The following is a 16189-nucleotide window of genomic DNA, read 5'->3' as shown; positions in this document are numbered from 1 at the left end:
CCAGCAAGTCTCTTTATTCGTTCCATAATACATCATGCCGCAACTAACTCATTAGTTGCAATGCTTGCAAGGCTTAAGTGATGTGCATCACCGAGAGGGCCCAGAGATACCTCTCCGACAATCGGAGTGACAAATCCTAATCTCGAAATACGCCAACCCAACATGTACCTTTGGAGACACCTGTAGATCTCCTTTATAATCACCCAGTTACGTTGTGACGTTTGGTAGCACACAAAGTGTTCCTCCGGCAAACAGGAGTTGCATAATCTCATAGTCATAGGAACATGTATAAGTCATGAAGAAAGCAATAGCAACATACTAAATGATCGGGTGCTAAGCTAATGGAATGGGTCATGTCAATCAAATCATTCAACTAATGATGTGATCTCGTTAATCAAATGACAACTCTTTGTCCATGGTTAGGAAACATAACCATCTTTGATTAACGAGCTAGTCAAGTAGAGGCATACTAGTGACACTCTGTTTGTCTATGTATTCACACATGTATTATGTTTCCGGTTAATACAATTCTAGCATGAATAATAAACTTTTATCATGATATAAGGAAATAAATAATAACTTTATTATTGCCTCTAGGGCATATTTCCTTCAGTCTCCCACTTGCACTAGAGTCAATAATCTAGATTATACTATAATGATTCTAACACCCATGGAGCCTTGGTGCTGATCATGTTTTGCTCGTGGAAGAGGCTTAGTCAACGGGTCTGCTACATTCAGATCTGTATGTATCTTGCAAATCTCTATGTCTCCCACCTGGACTAGATCCCGGATGGAATTGAAGCGTCTCTTGATGTGCTTGGTTCTCTTGTGAAATCTGGATTCCTTCGCCAAGGCAATTACACCAGTATTGTCACAAAAGATTTTCATTGGACCCGAAGCACTAGGTATGACACCTAGATCGGATATGAACTCCTTCATCCAGACTCCTTCGTTTGCTGCTTCCGAAGCAGCTATGTACTCCGCTTAACATGTAGATCCCGCCACGACGCTTTGTTTAGAACTGCACCAACTGACAGCTCCACCGTTTAATGTAAACACGTATCCGGTTTGCGATTTAGAATCGTCCGGATCAGTGTCAAAGCTTGCATCCACGTAACCGTTTACGATGAGCTCTTTGTCACTTCCATATACAAGAAACATATCCTTAGTCCTTTTAAGGTACTACAGGATGTTCTTGACCGCTGTCCAGTGATCCACTCCTGGATTACTTTGGTACCTCCCTGCTAGACTTATAGCAAGGCACACATCAGGTCTGGTACACAGCATTGCATACATGATAGATCCTATGGCTGAAGCATAGGAACATCTTTCATTTTCTCTCTATCTTCTGCAGTGGTCGGGCATTGAGTCTGACTCAACTTCACACCTTGTAACACAGGCAAGAACCCTTTCTTTGCTTGATCCATTTTGAACTTCTTCAAAACTTTGTCAAGGTATGTGCTTTGTGAAAGTCCAATTAAGCGTCTTGATCTATCTCTATAGATCTTAATGCCTAATATGTAAGCAGCTTCACCGAGGTCTTTCATTGAAAAACTCTTATTCAAGTATCCCTTTATGCTATCTAGAAATTCTATATCATTTCCAATCAGTAATATGTCATCCACATATAATATCAGAAATGCTACAGAGCTCCCACTCACTTTCTTGTAAATACAGGCTTCTCCGAAATTCTGTATAAAACCAAATGCTTTGATCACACTATCAAAGCATTTATTCCAACTCCGAGAGACTTGCACCAGTCCATAAATGGACCGCTCGAGCTTGCACACTTTGTTAGCTCCCTTTGGATCGACAAAACCCTCTGGTTGCATCATATACAACTCTTCTTCCAGAAATCCATTCAGGAATGCAGTTTTGACATCCATATGCGAAATTTCATAATCATAAAATGCGGCAATTGCTAACATGATTCGGACAGACTTAAGCATCGCTACGGGTGAGAAGGTCTCATCGTAGTCAATCCCTTGAACTTGCAGAAACCCTTTTGCGACAAGTCGAGCTTTGTAGACAGTAATATTACCGTCGGTGTCAGTCTTCTTCTTGAAGATCCATTTATTCTCAATTGCTTGCCGATCATTGGGCAAGTCAACCAAAGTCCACACTTTGTTCTCATACATGGATCCCATCTCAGATTTCATGGCTTCAAGCCATTTTGCGGAATCTGGGCTCACCATCGCTTCTTCATAGTTCATAGGTTCATCATGATCTAGTAGCATGACTTCCAGAACAGGATTACTGTACCACTCTGGCGCGGATCTCACTCTGGTTGATCTACGAGGTTCAGTAGTGTCTTGTTCTGAAGTTTCATGATCATTATCATTAGCTTCCTCACTAATTGGTGTAGGTGTCACAGAAACAGTTTTCTGTGATGCACTACTTTCCAATAAGGGAGCAGGTACAGTTACCTCGTCAAGTTCTACTTTCCTCCCACTCACTTCTTTCGAGAGAAACTCCTTCTCCAGAAAGTTTCCGAACTTAGCAACAAAAGTCTTGCCTTCGGATCTGTGATAGAAGGTGTATCCAATAGTCTCCTTTGGATATCCTATGAAGACACATTTCTCCGATTTGGGTTCGAGCTTATCAGGTTGAAGCTTTTTCACATAAGCATCACAGCCCCAAACTTTCAGAAACGACGACTTTGGTTTCTTGACAAACCATAGTTCATAAGGCGTCGTCTCAATGGATTTTGATGGTGCCCTATTTAACGTGAATGCGTCCGTCTCCAAAGCATAACCCCAAAACGATAGCGGTAAATCAGTAAGAGACATCATATGTAGCGACCCGACCCGAATGGGTCAAGTCTCTGTGCTTAAGTGTCATCCCTGGATCGGTATGCTGACACACACAGTACTCGAAGGATTTATAACAGAGGTAAATCACATGTATAAAGTACCGTAAATACTATTACCTCAATCCATATAGCGGAAGCAACAAGGTTGTGGATTCCCATCAACACCAACGACAAAGTTGAGTGTAGAAATCGTAACCCTAACGTATCACTTACTCGTCATAAGATAATCCTGCAACATGAGACGTTGCAGCCACAGAGGGTCAATACATTAAATGTACTGGCAAATTCACACCATAGAGAAAATGATGAACAATGGCTATCACTACATGCATATATGGCTGGTGGAAAAGCTCTATGGTTATAAGGTTTTTGCGTAAACCCAATTTTTCCCTGCTGCAAAGGAATAAATTTATTTAACTATCATGGTGGTTGTGAAACATTGAGAATGGTTGACAGCATTCTCAATCCCAACTAAAAGTAATTAAAACCCAACAACATTAATTAGAGGTAACATGTTGAGATTCACATGATATTCAAGTACTAGATACTCAAGTTGTCCATAACCGGGGACACGGCTAATCATGATTAGTTTGTACACTCTGCAGAGGTTTGCACACTTTTCCCCACAAGACTCGATCGCCTCCGTTTGGTTTCTCGCACTACAGGGTGTTTGAGAAGACGGATGACCGAGACACAGTCTTTTAGAAGCGCTAGCACCTTACATGTGGATAGACCGGTACACCTACTTCCCCTACATCTGCTAGTCTACCCATAAGAGTTCGCACGACTTAGTCAACTATGCCAGAGCCCATAATGGCTTGTGGCTGCACACGTAAGTTTCTAGTTTGAAAGATCTTATGATCCCTTTGAGTCTGGGTGGCGGTCCAAAAAAAACAGGCAAGTCCTGATAGACATCAGGTGCCTCAATCCACCCAGATGTGTGTTAGGTTGCCACCTTAGATAAACCATTAGAATTATTAATCTCACATCTGTCATGGATATCACTCACCCAATCCACGTCTACTAGCATAGCATGGCATAATAAGCAAACGTAAAAGTAACTCCCAAAGGTTTCATACTAATACAGGTGATAGGTACTACCTCATCTACTTCCCATCCCACAGTTTAATTAGATCCTAATCATGCAATGTGAGAGGATTGATCTAATGCAATAAAACTGGGTTGTAGAAAAGGTATGATCAAAGTGTGAACTTGCCTGCAATGTAGATGAAGATGATTCGTACTTAAAACTCTTGATAGATCTACTCGTAACACTCCGGTCAATCTATCGTAAGCAAACAATAGTAACCACACAATAAGTACTCATCTAAAGCACAAGTAAAACTCAAACGAGAGGACGAACCAGAAAGTTCAACTTAAGAACTCCAGTTGCAAAGAAAGAACGAACCGAACAAACGACGGAAAACAAACGGCGGAAGAAAACAACTCGGTTCTAGCAAGTTGAAACTAGGTCAAATTTTACCATAGCAAAACTTGTTCAAGTTGATTAGACGGAACGGCGGTTTCGAGACGAAACTCCAGGCGCTTGAATCACCTGATTCCGATAAACGGGCGAGAAGATAAACTAGAACGAAGATCGGATCTGAGATCGCGATCGCGGAATAAATCCGACGAAAAGAAAGAGACGAACAGTTAAACGAACGGGCGTCGTTAACCGGGAATAATCGGTGATCACGTTCGTTGAGATGAACGGTCCGAAAGAAGAACGAAAACCGATCTAGGGTTTTCGGAAAAGAAACCGAAAAAGAAAACGGAAAACCGATCTAAGGTTTCGGAAAAGAAACCGAAACGAAGAATCGGAGAGAAAAACCGGAAAAGAAAACCGGAACGATTTCTTTTAAAAGAACCGAACCACGGGGGAAGAAAAAGAGAGGCGCGGGGCTACCTCCGGCGAGGCGGGGCGAACGGTGGCGATGGCAGCTTGCTAGGGCGGCGGCGGCGGCGCTATAGGGGCGGCAGCGGCGGGTGGGGGCGGCGGCGGCGGGTGAGGGCGGCGGCGGCGGGTGAGGGGCGCGGGGTGGGGCGCGGCTTGGGGAGGCGTGGGGTGGTGTGGGGCTTGGGGGTTTGATTTGATGTTTTGGAGGGGGGTGTGGGGGTATTTATATTGGTGAGGGAAGGGGGTTTCTTGGGGTAGGGGACAAGAAATAGAGTAGGAATAGGAAAACGAAACAAAGGAAAGGGGAGGGGCTAACCCTAGCCGGACTCGGCTAGAGCAAGAGGCGGCGGCGGCTGGCGCCTGCCTTGCCTGGCGCACGGCGCGCAGGGAGGCTGGGGCGGTGGCCGGCTGGCTGGGCCTTTGGCCCGGCTGGCGTGGCGGGAGGCTCCTTTTTTTTAACTGGTTTTCGCGCGCAGAAAACAAAAGAAAAGGAAACTAAACGAACTCCGAAAATTCTAAAGTAAATTTTCCCCGACTCCTAAAAATGAGCCGAACAAAATGAACTTTACTCCGGACCTAAAATGCAATTTTTGAAAACACGCATTTTTCCCTATCCAAATAAAATGCAAATAAACTCCGGCAAACAAAATTTGATTTATTCATTAGATCTTCATTTTTCCTAACTTTGGGAAAGTCATATTATTCCCTCTCTCATATTTTGATATCGGAAAAATAATTGAAGATGAAAATAAATCAAATGATCCTCTTTTCAAATTCGAGAAAACTCTCAAATATGAAAATAACAAAATCTCCAACTCTCTCCGAAGGTCCTTGAGTTGCGTGAAATTTCTAGGATCGACCAAAATGCAAGAAAATAAGATATGCATGATGATCTAATGTATAACATTCCAAATTGAAAATTTGGGATGTTACATCATAGATCGCACCATATCTAGTAAAGTACGATTATGACGTTCGGACACACCATTACGCTGTGGTGTTTCGGGTGGCGTGAGTTGCGAAACTATTCCGCATTGTTTCAAATGTACACCAAACTCGCAACTCAAATATTCTCCTCCAGGATCAGATCATACAAACTTTATTTTCTTGTTACGATGATTTTCAACTTCACTCTGAAATTCTTTGAACTTTTCAAACGTTTCAGACTTATGTTTCATTAAGTAGATATACCCATATCTGCTTAAGTCATGTGTGAAGGTGAGAAAATAACGATATCCGCCACGAGCCTCAATATTCATCGGACCACATACATTTGTATGTATGATTTCAAACAACTCTATTGCTCTCTCCGTAGTACCGGAGAACGACGTTTTAGTCATCTTGCCCATGAGGCACAGTTCGCAAGTACCAAGTGATTCATAATCAAGTGGTTCCAAAAGTCCATCAGTATGGAGTTTCTTCATGCGCTTTACACCGATATGACCTAAACGGCAGTGCCACAAATAAGTTGCACTATCATTATCAACTCTGCATCTTTTGGCTTCAACATTATGAATATGTGTGTCACTACTATCGAGATTCAATAAGAATAGACCATTCTTCAAGGGTGCATGACCATAAAAGATATTACTCATATAAATAGAACAACCATTATTCTCTGATTTAAATGAATCATCGTCTCGCATCAAACAAGACCAGATATAATGTTCATGCTTAACGCTGGCACCAAATAACAATTATTTAGGTCTAATATTAATCCCGAAGGTAGATGTAGAGGTAGTGCGCCGACTGCGATCACATCGACTTTGGAACCGTTTCCCACGCGCATCGTCACCTCGTCCTTAGCCAATCTTCGCTTAATCCGTAGTCCCTGTTTCGAGTTGCAAATATTAGCAACAGAACCAATATCAAATACCCAGGTGCTACTGCGAGCATTAGTAAGGTACACATCAATAACATGTATATCACACATACCTTTGTTCACCTTGCCATCCTTCTTATCCGCCAAATACTTGGGGCAGTTCCGCTACCAGTGACCAGTCTGCTTGCAGTAGAAGCACTCAGTTTCAGGCTTAGGTCCAGACTTGGGTTTCTTCTCTTGAGCAGCAACTTGCTTGCTGTTCTTCTTGAAGTTCCCCTTCTTCTTCCCTTTGCCCTTTTTCTTGAAACTAGTGGTCTTGTTGACCATCAACACTTGATGCTCCTTCTTGATTTCTACCTCCGCAGCTTTCAGCATTGCGAAGAGCTCGGGAATAGTCCTATTCATCCTTTGCATATTGTAGTTCATCACGAAGCTCTTGTAGCTTGGTGGAAGTGATTGGAGAATTCTGTCAATGACGCTATCATCCGGAAGATTAACTCCCAGTTGAATCAAGTGATTACAATACCCGGACATCTTGAGTATATGCTCACTGACAGAATTGTTCTCCTCCATCTTGCAGCTATAGAACTTATTGGAGACTTCATATCTCTCAATCCGGGCATTTGCTTGAAATATCAACTTCAACTCCTGGAACATCTCATATGCCCCATGACGTTCAAAACGTCGTTGAAGTCCCGGTTCTAAGCCGTAAAGCATGGCACATTGAACTATCGAGTAGTCTTCAGCTTTGCTCTGCCAGACATTCATAACATCTGGTGTTGCTCCAGCAGCAGGCCTGGCACCCAGCGGTGCTTCCAGGACGTAATTCTTCTGTGCAGCAATGAGGATAATCCTCAAGTTACGGACCCAGTCCGTGTAATTGCTACCATCATCTTTCAACTTTGCTTTCTCAAGGAACGCATTAAAATTCAATGGAACAACAGCACGGGCCATCTATCTACAATCAAACATACATAAGCAAGATACTATCAGGTACTAAGTTCATGATAAATTTAGGTTCAATTAATCATATTACTTAAAGAACTCCCACTTAGATGGACATCCCTCTAATCCTCTAAGTGATTACGTGATCCAAGTCAACTAAACCATGTCCGATCATCACGTGAGATGGAGTAGTTTCATTGGTGAACATCACTATGTTGATCATATCTACTATATGATTCACGCTCGACCTTTCGATCTCCGTGTTCCAAGGCCATATCTGTATATGCTTGGCTCGTCAAGTATAACCTGAGTATTCTGCGTGTGCAACTGTTCTGCACCCGTTGTATTTGAACGTAGATCCTATCACACCCGATCATCACGTGGTGTCTCAGCACAAAGAACTTTCGCAACGGTGCATATTCAGGGAGAACACTTCTTGATAATTAGTGAGAGATCATCTTATAATGCTACCGTTAATCAAAGCAAGATAAGATGCATAAAAGATAAACATCACATGCAATCAATATAAGTGATATGATATGGCCATCATCATCTTGTGCTTGTGATCTCCATCTTCGAAGCACCGTCATGATCACCATCGTCACCGGCATGAAACCTTGCTCACCATCGTAGCATCGTTGTTGTCTCGCCAATCTTATGCTTCCACGACTATCGCTACCGCTTAGTGATAAAGTAAAGCATTACAACGCGATTGCATTGCATACAATAAAGCGACAACCATATGGCTCCTGCCAGTTGCCGATAACTCGGTTACAAAACATGATCATCTCATACAATAAAATTTAGCATCATGTCTTGACCATATCACATCACAACATGCCCTGCAAAAACAAGTTAGACGTCCTCTACTTTGTTGTTGCAAGTTTTACCTGGCTGCTACGGGCTTAAGCAAGAACCAATCTTACCTACGCATCAAAACCACAACGATAGTTTGTCAAGTTGGTGCTGTTTTAACCTTCGCAAGGACCGGGCGTAGCCACACTCGGTTCAACTAAAGTTGGAGAAACTGTCACCCGCTAGCCACCTTTGTGCAAAGCACGTCGGGAGAACCGGTCTCGCGTAACCGTACGCGTAATGTCGGTCCAGGCCGCTTCGTCCAACAATACGCCGAACCAAAGTATGACATGTTGGTAAGCAGTATGACTTATATCGCCCACAACTCACTTGTGTTCTACTCGTGCATATAACATCAACACATAAAACCTAGGCTCGGATGCCACTGTAGGGTTTCGTAGTAATTTCAAAAAAATTCCTACGCACACGCAAGATCATGGTGATGCATAGCAACGAGAGGGGGAGAGTGTGATCTACGTACCCTTGTAGATCGACAACGAAAGCGTTAACTTGGTTGATGTAGTCGTACGTCTCCACGGCCCGACCGATCAAGCACCGAAACTACGGCACCACCGAGTTCTAAAACACGTTCAGCTCGATGACGATCCCCGGACTCCGATCCAGCAAAGTGTCGGGGAAGAGTTCTGTCAGCACAACAGCGTGGTGACGATCTTGATGTACTACCGTCGCAGGGCTTCGCCTAAGCACCGCTACAAAATTATCGAGGACTATGGTGGAAGGGGGCACCGCACACGGCTAAGAATATGATCACGTGGATCAACTTGTGTCTCTAGGGGTGCCCCTTGCCTCCGTATATAAAGGCTCAAAGGGGGGGGGGCTGGCCGGCCAAGATGAGGCGCGCCAGGAGGAGTCCTACTCCCTCCGGGAGTAGGACTCCCCCCCTTTCCTAGTTGGAATAGGATTCGCGGAGGGGAAAAGAGGGGAGAGAGGAGGAAGGGGGGCCGACCCCCTCTCCTTGTCCTATTCGGACCAAGGGGGGGAGGGGCGCACGGCCCATCTCTAGCCACCTCTCCTCTCTTCCACTAAGGCCCACTAAGGCCCATATACCTCCCGGGGGGTTCCGGTAACCTCCCGGTACTCCGGTAAAATCCCGATTTCACCCGGAACACTTCCGATATCCAAAAATAGTCTTCCAATATATCAATCTTTATGTCTCGACCATTTCGAGACTCCTTGTCATGTCCGTGATCACATCCGGGACTCCGAACAACCTTCGGTACATCAAAATGCATAAACTCATAATATAACTGTCATCATAACCTTAAGCGTGCGGACCCTACGGGTTCGAGAACAATGTAGACATGACCGAGACACGTCTCCGGTCAATAACCAATAGCGGAACCTGGATGCTCATATTGGCTCCTACATATTCTACAAAGATCTTTTATCAGTCAGACCGCATAACAACATACGTTGTTCCCTTTGTCATCGGTATGTTACTTGCCCGAGATTCGATCGTCGGTATCCCATACCTAGTTCAATCTCGTTACCGGCAAGTCTCTTTACTCGTTCCATAATACATCATCCCGCAACTAACTCATTAGTTGCAATTCTTGCAAGGCTTAAGTGATGTGCATCACCGAGAGGGCCCAGAGATACCTCTCCGACAATCGGAGTGACAAATCCTAATCTCAAAATACGCCAACCCAACATGTACCTTTGGAGACACCTGTAGAGCTCCTTTATAATCACCTAGTTACGATGTGACGTTTGGTAGCACACAAAGTGTTCCTCCGGCAAACGGGAGTTGCATAATCTCATAGTCATAGGAACATGTATAAGTCATGAAGAAAGCAATAGCAACATACTAAACGATCGGGTGCTAAGCTAATGGAATGGGTCATGTCAATCAGATCATTCAACTAATGATGTGATTCCGTTAATCAAATGACAACTCTTTGTCCATGGTTAGGAAACATAACCATCTTTGATTAACGAGCTAGTCAAGTAGAGGCATACTAGTGACACTCTGTTTGTCTATGTATTCACACATGTATTATGTTTCCGGTTAATACAATTCTAGCATGAATAATAAACTTTTATCATGATATAAGGAAATAAATAATAACTTTATTATTGCCTCTAGGGCATATTTCCTTCAGCTCCCACCATGATAAGCCATCCTTTGGCATATGTTGCACCCAACCCCCGACAGTACGCGTAATGTCTGTCTGAGCCGCTTCATCCAACAATACCGCTGAACCAAGAATCAACTAGTGATGACAAGCAATATGTATATATTCACGCCCACAACTCCTTTGCATTCTACTCATGCATATAACATCTACGCATAGACCTGGCTCGGATGCCACTGTTGGGGAACACAGTAATTTCAAATTTTTCCTACGCACACACAAGATCCATCTAGGTGATGCATAGCAATGAGAGGGGAGAGTGTTGTCCACGTACCCTCGTAGACCGTAAGCAGAAGCGTTATGACAACGCGGCTGATGTAGTCATACGTCTTCATGATCCGACCAATCCTAGCACCGAAGGTACGACACCTCCGTGATTTGCACACGTTCAGCTCGGCGACGTCCCACGAACTCTAGATCCAGCTGAGTTTTGAGGGAGAGCTTCATCAGCATGATGGCGTGATGACGGTGATGACGAAGTTACCGATGCAGGGCTTCGCCTAAGCACTACAACGATATGACCAAGGTGGAAATCTATGGAGGGGGGCACCGCACACCGCTAAACAATCAACTTGTGTGTCTATGGGGTGCCCCCTCCCCCGTATATAAAGGAGGGGAGGAGGAGGCCGTCCGGCCCTAGAGGGCGCGCCAAGGGGGGAGGAATCCTCCTCTTAGTAGGAGTAGGATTCCTCCTTTCCTGGTCCTACTAGGAGGGGGAGGAAGGAGAGGGGGAGGGAGAGGGAAAGAGGGGTCGCGCCCCCCTCCCCTAGTCCAATTAGGACTCCCTTGGGGGGGGGGGCACCTCCTGGCTGCTGCCCTCTCTCTCCCCTAAAGCACACTAAGGGCCCAATAACTTTTCGGGGGGGTTCCGGTAACCCTCCGACACTCCGGTTTTATCTGAAACCTCCCGGAACACTTTCGGTGTCCGAACATAGCCGTCCAATATATCAATCTTTATGTCTCGACCATTTGAAGACTCCTTGTTATGTCCGTGATCATATCCGGGACTCCGAACTACCTTCGGTACATCAAAACACATAAACTCATAATACCGATCGTCACCGAACGTTAAGCATGCGGACCCTACGGGTTAGAGAACTATGTAGATATGACCGAGACTCATCTCCGGTCAATAACAAATAGCGGAACCTGGATGCTCATATTGGTTCCTACATATTATACAAAGATCTTTTGGTCAAACCGCATAACAACATACGTTGTTCCTTTTGTCATCGGTATGTTACTTGCCCGAGATCCGACCGTTGGTATCTCAATACCTAGTTCAATCTCGTTACCGGCAAGTCTCTTTACTCGTTCCTTAATGCAACATCCCGTAACTAACTCATTAGTCACATTGCTTGCAAGGCTTATAGTGATGTGCATTACCGAGAGGGCCCAGACATACCTCTCCGATACACGGAGTGACAAATCCTAATCTCGATCTATGCCAACTCAACAAACGCCATCGGAGACACCTGTAGAGCATCTTTATAGTCACACAGTTACATTGTGACGTTTGATAGCACACTAAGTGTTCCTCCGATATTCAGGAGTTGGATAATCTCATAGTCATAGGAACATGTATAAGTTATGAAGAAAGCAATAGCAGTAAACTAAACGATCAAAGTGCTAAGCTAACGGATGGGTCAAGTCAATCATATCATTCTCTAAGGATGTGATCCCGTTCATAAAATGACAACTCTTTGTCCATGGCTAGGAAACTTAACCATCTTTGATTAACGAGCTAGTCAAGTAAAGGCATATTAGTGACACTCTGTTTGTCTATGTATTCACACATGTACTAAGTTTCCGATTAATACAATTCTAGCATGAATAATAAACATTTATCATGATATAAGGAAATATAAATAACAACTTTATTATTGCCTCTAGGGCATATTTCCTTCACTTATTGGCTCCAATAATTCTTAAATATTCCATAAAAAATCATCGTGAAGTTTCAGCTCATTTGGAGTTGTGCAGAATAGGTAGCTTGACGTAGCTTTTCCAGGTCCAGATTTCCAGCTACCGGACTTCTCCCTCTTGGTGTGTACCTTGCAAATTGTGAGAGAAAAGGCATTAGAATTACTCCAAAAAGCATTATTATGGATAAAACATTATAAATAATAGTAAGAAAACATGATGCAAAATGGACGTATCAGTCATCCGCCTCTTTATTGAGTCACTTTAGTGACCCAGTGAAGGAGCGTAAATGATTATGACCTTTTTCCCTAAAGGTGGTCCTGAGTTATCAAACCCACGAGAGGAAGTTCACCTTTAAGACAAGGGTTTCTACCAAGTTTTGCAAGAGAATTAAATTCTAGTTTCTGGACTGGATTGAAATCAAGTTACATAGTTGAACGCTTATAAATAGGAATAGGCATGAGTATGAGGACATATTCTTACAATCATATATTTGCGAACGGGGCCATCACGATATTTCTTTGTGCTCTGGAAGTCATCATCAAGATGTGCTTGCAACATTATCGAAATGGGGGATGTTTCCAAATCATGTCTTGACTGGCACGTGTCATGCATCAAGAGTTAGTTGTCCAACTAAAGGTCCTATTCGTAGCGCGGGGTTGCCTCAGTAATTAAGGCAAAATCAGGAAAAAAACATTAGAAGTTTAATGACTACACCTGTTGTATCCCTAGAGATAGGATTCACGCTATCGTACTAAATTTTTCTATCACTGGTGTATGGAATAGCGTTTCACGGTCTCTCTGCCCTTAGCATTGTTGTGGCTTGATCTCTATGATCTTGGGTACCTGCACATCACAAACGAGACAAGAGACAACTACGAAGCAATTTTATTTCACACATACAAGATATCATTATACCTTCATCAGTCCCTCCAACAAATACATAGGGTTGTAGGGATATGCCTCAACCCATGACCTTACCGAATTACTCACACATAGCTATCAGACCGCAAGAAGAAATCATTGAAGAACACATCAAGAAGATCGATTGATATATGTCTTACTGTAGTTGTCGGATGAGATATAGGATTACAAGGTGTGGCTAACTAGGATGAATGTTGTGGTGATGGTGATGGAGATGCCTATGGAGATGGAGATGGAGATCGAAAATGGTGGTGGCTAGGGTTGTTGGATGCCGAAGATGGAGGTCTCGGCGATGTTTTGTTGCCCTTCTGGTGCTAGCCCATTTATAAATGTTGTTGGGGTGGATCAGAGGATGCCGCTGGCATGCCATAAGAGCACTCATACGAGTGTGTGCGCTCGTATGAGACACTGTCTTGCGCTCTGGTGGCTTTCTGCGCCTCCCACTTTGTCCCTCCTTATCTCCTCTCTACCCATTTCCATACACTAGATGATCCATTGCGCCAATTGGCGTAGAAACCAACTGCAACCTGCAAGTTAAGCAAAGTACATGAAACATAAAGTGGAAGTCAAGTGAACTATTTGAAGAGACCAACAAACCAACTGTTACTCGGCAACTAAATGAACTATTTGAAACATAAAATGGAAACTAAGTGAACTCTTTGAAGAGACCAACTACAGCTTGAAACATAAGCGAATTGTTTGAAGTATTTTATTCACAATTGTCTAAAAATAATTAAGTTCATACTTTGTTTCTATTCGCCTCAACAATAATCATTACCCATAGTATTCGTTAATAAAACTATTTGAAGGATTTTGTCCTCAACAGTTTGCAAATAATTATGTTCATCCTAACAATCACTGATAGAAACACAATGTGAACGTTGGGCTTCTTTTGCTTGTGTTTTTGCAACCTGCAAGTTAAGTGAACTATTTGAAACATAAATGGAGATTAAGTGAACTATTTGAAGGATGTTTCTCTTGAATGGTCTGGAAGTGGTTATGTTTCTATTGTATTTGTTTCTACCCCGTACAATTACAAACCACAATTAACGATTGGCTTAGAAAGTTAGCTAGTCTATGCTTAGACCCAGTGCTTTCAAGAGGAACTTCATTAGCCAACAACCGGTATTCGAGGAGAGCTTAGCCAAGGATCTGCAAGACGAAATGTCATCAATGAACAGGAAAAGCCCTTCGATGCCTTCCTAAAGCATGAGCATAACATTGACAACAATTTTCAAATGTGGTAGGATTGCTAGCACAACCGACCACCTATTGAAATATGGTTTCAAAGGCGAGGACAGTACTCCACATATATAAATTGCAATAGGACATTCAAATAAAAGAACACAATCACATTTCAAGATTCTAATGGAAATGCCAAAAATATCACAAGGCTCACATTAAAATATTGCAAGGCTGAAATTCAAAGATTACAAGATTCAAACTAATATTATAAAAAACTTCTCCAGTTCAATAATTTTGCAAAGGGATCAGCCACCAACAAGTCATGCATGGGCTGGACATTAAGACCTCTAATTAAGTTGGTTCTGTCGTTCCAAAATGCAATTTAGCTTATGCAGAATCTTTGTCATTCAGTCGTAGACTCTTGCGCTCATCATGAAGCCATTTTTCTCCACGCAAGAAACTTATGCTAAACCTCATTACATACGTACAATAAGATTCTTTTTTTAGGCTGAGGGTACAGATTCGGGATGGCTGAGATGAATCAGTGTCTTTGGCGGTGGCAACTGGATGTAACTACAACGAACTCTTGCTTTCCATTTGTGTGGAGCTTGGCTTTCCTAGCTTCAATTTACACTGCAGACTGGGATAGCTTCTTGAATTTAGCTTCATGGACATCGGACGTTCCGGTCAACTCCAAGTGAGAAGTTTGTGGAGTTAAGAGCTGGAACCCATAGAGCAAATACTTCTATATTCAACTCCATGAAAGGATGTGATAGATTACGTTTTGAAGACGAAAGGTCGTAGAGGTCAAGAAAAATAGAGCTCACTATTTAGTAATCGGAGCTTATTTAGTTATGATACATGGGCAACTATGATTTCTTATATATGTGAGTTTACTAAAAAAAATGTAGACATGTTAGTTAATACTGATTACACGTTTTTTAGCCATATATTATTGCTACTTTGTTTATGAGAGGATACATTTGTGGGCAAAAGGTACAAATTTGATCTCAAGGCGAAACTATTTCACAAACTAAACTGTTTTTGAAAATATTTCACCTAGCTGATCCCTAATGTGCAGCGCCTGATAGCAAGGCGCTGCACTCTACAGTGCACCGCCTAACACTCAGGCGTCACACTTATGCATCGCCTAGCTGTAAGAAGTTGCATAGTAGAGTGCAGCGTCTTGCTGTCGGACACTGCACAAAAGGGTCAGCGGTGTAAAATATTTTCAAAAACAGTTTAGTTTGTGAAATACTTTTGCTCTAAGGTTAAATTTGTCAATTTTGTCACACTTGTGCTAGTTGTTTGGGTTGACAATGTCTACATTTTTTTTCTGGCTTCCCCTTTGATTGTAGCCATGAAGCTTTGGTGGTGTCAAAGAGTTCATAGTGGAAAGTACTTTGAAGGAAGGCATGTCTTTGGATCCTCCCGGAAATTGATACTACTACTAGTACCGCTGGTGTACTAGCACTATAAGACGTTCCATTATTGCATGGGGCACCAGAACACGGAGATTTTCTTTCTACCTGCAGTAAAAAGAGAACACCTGGCCACCTACTGCTTACCACATGGTAACACAATTTACATGCTGAGTGTGTCACATGAAGCCCTATAGCTATAGATAGCATGCAGGCTCCAGTCACTAGCCAACTTTGGAAAATACGTCT

The sequence above is a fragment of the Triticum aestivum genome, chromosome 3A (genome assembly GCF_018294505.1).
Source record: "Triticum aestivum cultivar Chinese Spring chromosome 3A, IWGSC CS RefSeq v2.1, whole genome shotgun sequence".
Lineage (NCBI taxonomy): Eukaryota > Viridiplantae > Streptophyta > Magnoliopsida > Poales > Poaceae > Triticum > Triticum aestivum.
This window is presented reverse-complemented; position numbering follows the sequence as displayed.